This window comes from Ruditapes philippinarum, unplaced genomic scaffold (genome assembly GCF_026571515.1).
Source record: "Ruditapes philippinarum isolate M1 unplaced genomic scaffold, ASM2657151v2 ctg6970_1_1_1_1, whole genome shotgun sequence".
NCBI lineage: Eukaryota > Metazoa > Mollusca > Bivalvia > Venerida > Veneridae > Ruditapes > Ruditapes philippinarum.
This window is the reverse complement of record NW_026860268.1, coordinates 5,184-11,318: the sequence shown is the minus strand read 5'-3', so window position 1 is coordinate 11,318 and position 6,135 is coordinate 5,184. Positions and strand designations below refer to the sequence as shown.

General features: G+C 31.4%; 1 long non-coding RNA gene across 1 annotated transcript; it reads left to right on the top strand.

The window, feature by feature from the left end:
* Positions 1-1,774: 1,774 nt before the first annotated feature.
* On the top strand, positions 1,775-5,724 carry LOC132759462 (uncharacterized). Its single transcript, XR_009629718.1, has 3 exons — positions 1,775-2,167; positions 3,401-3,927; positions 5,599-5,724. It is a non-coding gene; the product is annotated as an uncharacterized LOC132759462 (long non-coding RNA).
* The last annotated feature ends 411 nt before the right edge of the window (positions 5,725-6,135 follow it).

The following is a 6,135-nucleotide window of genomic DNA, read 5'->3' as shown; positions in this document are numbered from 1 at the left end:
CAGTTTACACTATCGGATTGTGAGTACTGTGGGACAAAGTAACTTGTAGAGACCTTAATTAAGGCAAAGCTGACCCTGATTAGGAGATTTAATAGGAGAAATATATAAGGGCAAGGCAAAACAAAAACTTATAAGTTATCACTTTCACCTCAGAGGGCTGAGGGTTGCTTAGAGAAGTCATTCTTCATTTACTCGAATTTTGTTGAAATATTCTGTCCATATTATTTACTGTTTTAAATATCTTAATAAAAGAAAAAAACTTTTTTTCAAGTAAACCGTCTGTAAGCTTACCTTAAAATTATATGCTTCTCAATAAATTTGTACCATAGTCCTTCTGGGGAAGGTATCGGTCAATTTGTATTGGCTTGTCTTGTTTACTATTTGACTCATTTAAAGGACTCTATGACATCGAGACCCCTAGACCCCTCGACCCCTTAGACATCTCAACCAATGACACTTAGACACCTTAGACACTTTGATCCATTAAATTGACTAAACATTTCGACCCCTTATTCTATTATGTACATAAAGACCTTACTTCAGAAAAAGGAATGTGCATGAACCCGTAAATGTCAAAAAAAGTCGTATACACAATATCCTTTTCAAAATACCCTATTTTATTTTTGAGTTCGATAATTATATAATGTAATAGATATATTGAATTATAAGTGAAATCATATTAAGCCATTTTTGTTATTCATTATCATTCTTCAAGTCAAGTATTTTATACAAGAAACAGAAACACATGCACAACATTTAATCAGAAAATATATTATGTATATATGTAAACATATTTCCATAAATTACAGTTATTACAATATACATTGTATACTTTCTTTCTTAAATGAATGGATATCTATGAGATATTCACTATTTTCAGCAAATAGTGGCATTTTTTTCTGAACTTGTTAGTTTCTGTATATTGAACTTCTAACATCATGAAATCCGATGCGTATTACATGTATTAGCAATTTTTACATTCTATATTTCAATGAAAATACATCTACATAATACTGCTTCAAAATCGTTAACGATTACACTTAGCAGGAATATATTGTATAGATTGATTTAAGTGACAGCTATGAGATACAAGGGAATCGGGGAACCAGTCCCTTACTCTTATTGAATATACCCATTGGTTCTTTTATATTCCCAGTTTATAGCACTGATATATGCGAGAATTACCTGGATTTCTAACCAACACTATCCCAAGGATGTTACCCAGGATCTCTTTGTTTGTTTGATTGGGTTTTACGTCACATCGACACATTATAGGTCATATCGCGACGTTCCAGCTTTACTGGTGGAAGAAGACCTCAGGTGCCATTCCATGCATTATTTCAGACACAAACGGGCACCTGAGTAGAACCACCGACGTTCCGTAAGCTAGCTGGATAGCTTCCACACATGAAAGAATCCTAAGTCCATGTCGGGATTCGAACCCACAGCGGTGAAGGGCAAGTGGTTTAAAGACAACGACCTTAACCACTCGGCCACGGACGCCCCTTACCCAGGATCTAACCCAGGACCTCAGGAGTGACAGTCAGTGGTCTAACCAACTGAGCTATCGCGTCACCACATTATACTATAATGTACATGTACGTGTATGCTATACATTGAATGACAAAATAAAAATACCTGTTGATGACTAACAGAAACTGAATTTCTTACATTACATTCGTATACACAATACCCCTATTCAAAATACTCTATTGTGATGTAAGATAGCACACAAAGCAATAACTTCCGTGCTAGATATAAACTTAACCGACATGCCTCTTAAATTGTCATACTTGTTTATATTGTCACTTGTCTATATTTACCTTATACCAGTGTATATCAAAATGGCGACCGGCGGTAGGAGTGTTATACAAGCCTCGGATATTATATATGATTTTTCTTGCTCTCTTTGCTCAGAAAACAACAAAAATTCAGAAGCAATATACAGATGTGTCGAGTGTAAAAACTTTCTTTGTGCAAAATGTCGCGATGGACATAACCAGTTTGTCAAAGGTCATAATGTAGTTGATGTCCGCGCGAAGAATATTGGAGGAAGTGTACTTCAATTAAAAGGTTATAGGTGCAAGAAACATCCGGACAAGTTGATTGAAATGTACTGCAAGACACACGATGAAATCTACTGTCCTGTTTGTATACTGCAACACAGGTTATTTCTATATTATTATCAATTGTCATGCATGGTCAAACTTAAAAAAAAAATAATTAAAACACCTTTGAAACTTAACTTTTTTGAAGACACGACTTCATTCTGAAGCATTTTTTACTTTTTCGCCTTTGCGATATTTAAATTTTTCGTTTATATGACATGGTCCAGATATTGAATGTCGGAATAATCGTACAGTTTTACTGTAGATAGATATATTTTTTTCACGAATTAATGTCTTCCTACAGCGATACACAGAACTGTATCATCTTTCAATGAACAGTGTATTTATAAACTTGTTGCTGTGGTTTAATTTTCTACATGTAAATGTCAAATAGAAATATGCGAGTTTTGGGACAGATTTTACACCAGTTTAGGAGAGACGTAGCGTTTATTTATTTTTTTGTTGAAAAGAGAATTTGTTGTTTTGAGGGAGTTTTGTTGATTTGTTGCAGTTGGTGGACTTTAATTGTGGTGATCTTAATTCATCAGGGTTTATTGGTTGTAATTAATTGTTTTGGTTGTTGAGTTATATCTGTTTGGTAAGAAATACTTGGTTGAAATTGGTTGAATGTTTGGAGTAATTTTGTCTGGCTAAGATTATATTAGTTGATGCTTTGTTTTGAGGATATAATTTATGTTAACATTGGGTGCTTCAATTTAAGTTGTTTTCTGATGCTGATTAGTTTTTGTGAAGTTAATATTTTTGGTTGAATGTATGTGGTTTCTACTGTATTTAAGAGTTGTAAAAATATTCATTTTTGTGTTCTTCATTTTGTGGTGATTTTATTGTTTTGTTTGATCATCAGTTATTTGGAGCTTGGACCCGCCGGTGTCTAGTATTGTTTCGTATAAAAGACTTATACGTGAAAAGATATTTCGTATAAGTGGTTGATAAATGATGTATGTTTGTTTTTTGTGTAAATAATGATCAGAGTTCTTTATTTTGGGTGTAAATGATATTCAGAGTTTGTTGTTTAAATGTATATATTGATTTGAGATAGAAAAAGATAAAAATACCTAAAAAGAAATAGTGTAAACTAAACAATTGCATGCTAGTTCTCCGACTGAGAATATTTCAAGTTTATGTCAGGCGGTGCTGCTCAGCCCCCATATCTTGGAAATTGGTTCTTTTGGTTACTAGATCTTCCCTTAGATTAAATAACATCAAGTCAGTCATTCTCCTGACATTGAACATACATTAAATTTATTTATTGTTCCCTTTACTATCTAAAGATCATGTACAGGAGTGGAATACATTCCAACTGTTGCTAAAACACTCCTGAAGAGAAAAGACAAGGAAAGTGTTGAGTCAGAATTGAAACAACAAATTGATGATCTTCAAAAGCTAAAGCACGATCGCATCAAATATTTGAGTATATTAGCAGAAGACAAAGACAAAACAATAGAAAACATAAAGAGTTTTAAAGAAGATTTGATTAAAAAAGCTTAAGAATTGGAAAAGCCTTTACTTCTAGAAGTTGAAAAGATATACAAGGCGACTACAAATGATGTTAACCTTGATATGGAGAATATTGATCTACTAATTGATGATGTGGATAAATATTTTTCCAAGATTGTTGCGGGCAAATATGATGATGTCAAGGATGAAGTTGTAACTTTTAGATTGTCGGAACATCAAGTTATTGCAGCTAATAAACAAATACTTGACCTTGCGTGGAAAAAAGAAGAAAGGGTTGATTTTCAATGTAGCACTTCCTTTGAGAAATTGTTAGGCGAAAACCGTCTTGGAAAATTGAACAGTAAGTTAATCAGTTTCTATAACAAATCCTTGTTTGGAAAAAAAAAATACTTTATTAAAACAAACTAATATACATACAGAAGAGATTTAAGACTATGTTTTAATTTTCTCTATTTCTAAAAATGTCAGATTACATTTTATCAAACTGTAATGTCAATTTTATATTAGTGTTAGAAACAGAACTGATGTAACATAAGATTCTGACACTTTATGTTTTATGTTTGTGAGTATTACTGAAATACTGCGTCCACAAAACTGTATCCCGTGATAACGCAAAATATACTGAAAATATTTTTTTATAAAACTTAATATATGGGTAGATGGCAGTTTTGAGATGCTGAACACCTTTTTTCTTCTTCTTCCTATGTAGCAAATATAACATTTTTTGCGATAACACAAAAAATACTAAATAAGCATTTTTTATGAATATTGAAATATGGATAGATGGTTGTATAGAAAGTTTCCACCTCCGACTTAAGATAATTGTTCTTTGTCATCATTTACATCATGTATGACGATATTCATATTAAATCTTACACTTTTATAAAGCTAACTTTAATTATTTTGCGTTTTAAATATGTTATATTCTGGTAAAAATAGGGATTCTTAACGTTTTAGTCTGTGTATGTCCGTCCGCCCCTACAGACTGTTTAAGGAGATAAATTTTTAAGAACTTGAAACTATTCTTGTACTTATTATAGAAAAAAAGTTGAAACCTTAGTTAAATATATTCATCCTTGATCTGTTGTATAAACATGATTTCCTGATTAGGCAGGGAAACTTTACACAGTAATATGATACAGACAAAGAACACAAAAAATAGTTAATTTATGTTTTCCACAAGGTCATATTGAATGCTATTGCCCTTCAGAATGCTGCTTGGGTTCTAACCGGTATTTGACTTTTTTATTGTTTGCAATACTTTCATAATTGCTTTTTATTATCATCTTGTTGATTGTTCACGCTAATGAGACCCGTCGGCTTAGCTGTTTCGATCTTCTGTCGATACAAAATTTCTCCGTCATAGTTGATCTCAGACATTGAGTCTAATAATCATTTGTCCCTCATCGTTTATTTAGAAATCATAAAGGAATTTGTAGTCGGTCACATGTGGATAAGTTGGAAATTACTGACATATATCCAGACCGGTTATGTGGATGAACTGATCAAAACATATCTGACAAAAAATGTGCTTAATTCCCATGAAATACTTAAGTGATGTGCTTTAAATGTCAACGACGATATTTTAAACCATTATATTGTGTTTTGCACAATCTTTTCTGAAGGTTTAAATAAATAGAAGTTAAGATTGTGCTGGTCAAAGTAGCTTAGCATTTATATAAATTTATTTCAATAATGCAATAAACCATATACTGTGTAGCTTTCTTAGGCGTCGTTTTATTGTTTGAAGTGAAATAATTACAAAACAATAAACAATATCCCTACTCCGCTTTTAAAAGTAAAATTTTGTTTATCTTTTGAAATAATTTATAAAGGAAACTTATACGTATGTGAATAAATTATTAAAAAGAAATCGAACACACAGACAACTTAATATATGTTTATAAATTTTCGAAATAATTGTTATATTGAATTATTTGACTTTTTTCCTGAAAAATGCAAACAAAATGTTCGTTTCATTTTTACACAGAGCATTTACAACTCATTTCAGTTTCTAGAAGAAGCCGAAATACTGTCCACTTTTACAATGCTGATGTAAAGTATGCAAAATATGTCAAAAAGAAGATAGAGTGCCTACAGTCTCTTCTTACTGACGTTGGGATACATTCAAAAGTAAAATGAGGTTCTTTGAGACGGAAGTTTGGGGTTAATTTTGTTTTTCTCAAAATTTTCCCGATTTTTTAGAAGCTTTTATGACTTAAACAAAGGGAAATGTCAAAAAAAAGAAATTGAAATTTAAAGTGTAATTCATAGCAAAGGCAGGGAAAACAGAAAGTTTTACATTTTTATCTAAAAGAAAAAATATTCACCGGCACTAGCAATAGTCATAAAAATAAGAAAAGGGTTTTTTGCTGTCTAAACACTTTTAAAATTTTTTTTCTCAATTTTTATTTATCAATTTATAAACTTTAAAAACATAATTGAATGTTGAAAGTAAATAAAAAATTTAAAAAAAATGATCAATGTTTAAAAAACCCCGTTAAAGTGTCAATAAAGCTTTATATTATATATTGAACCTAGGTTAGAA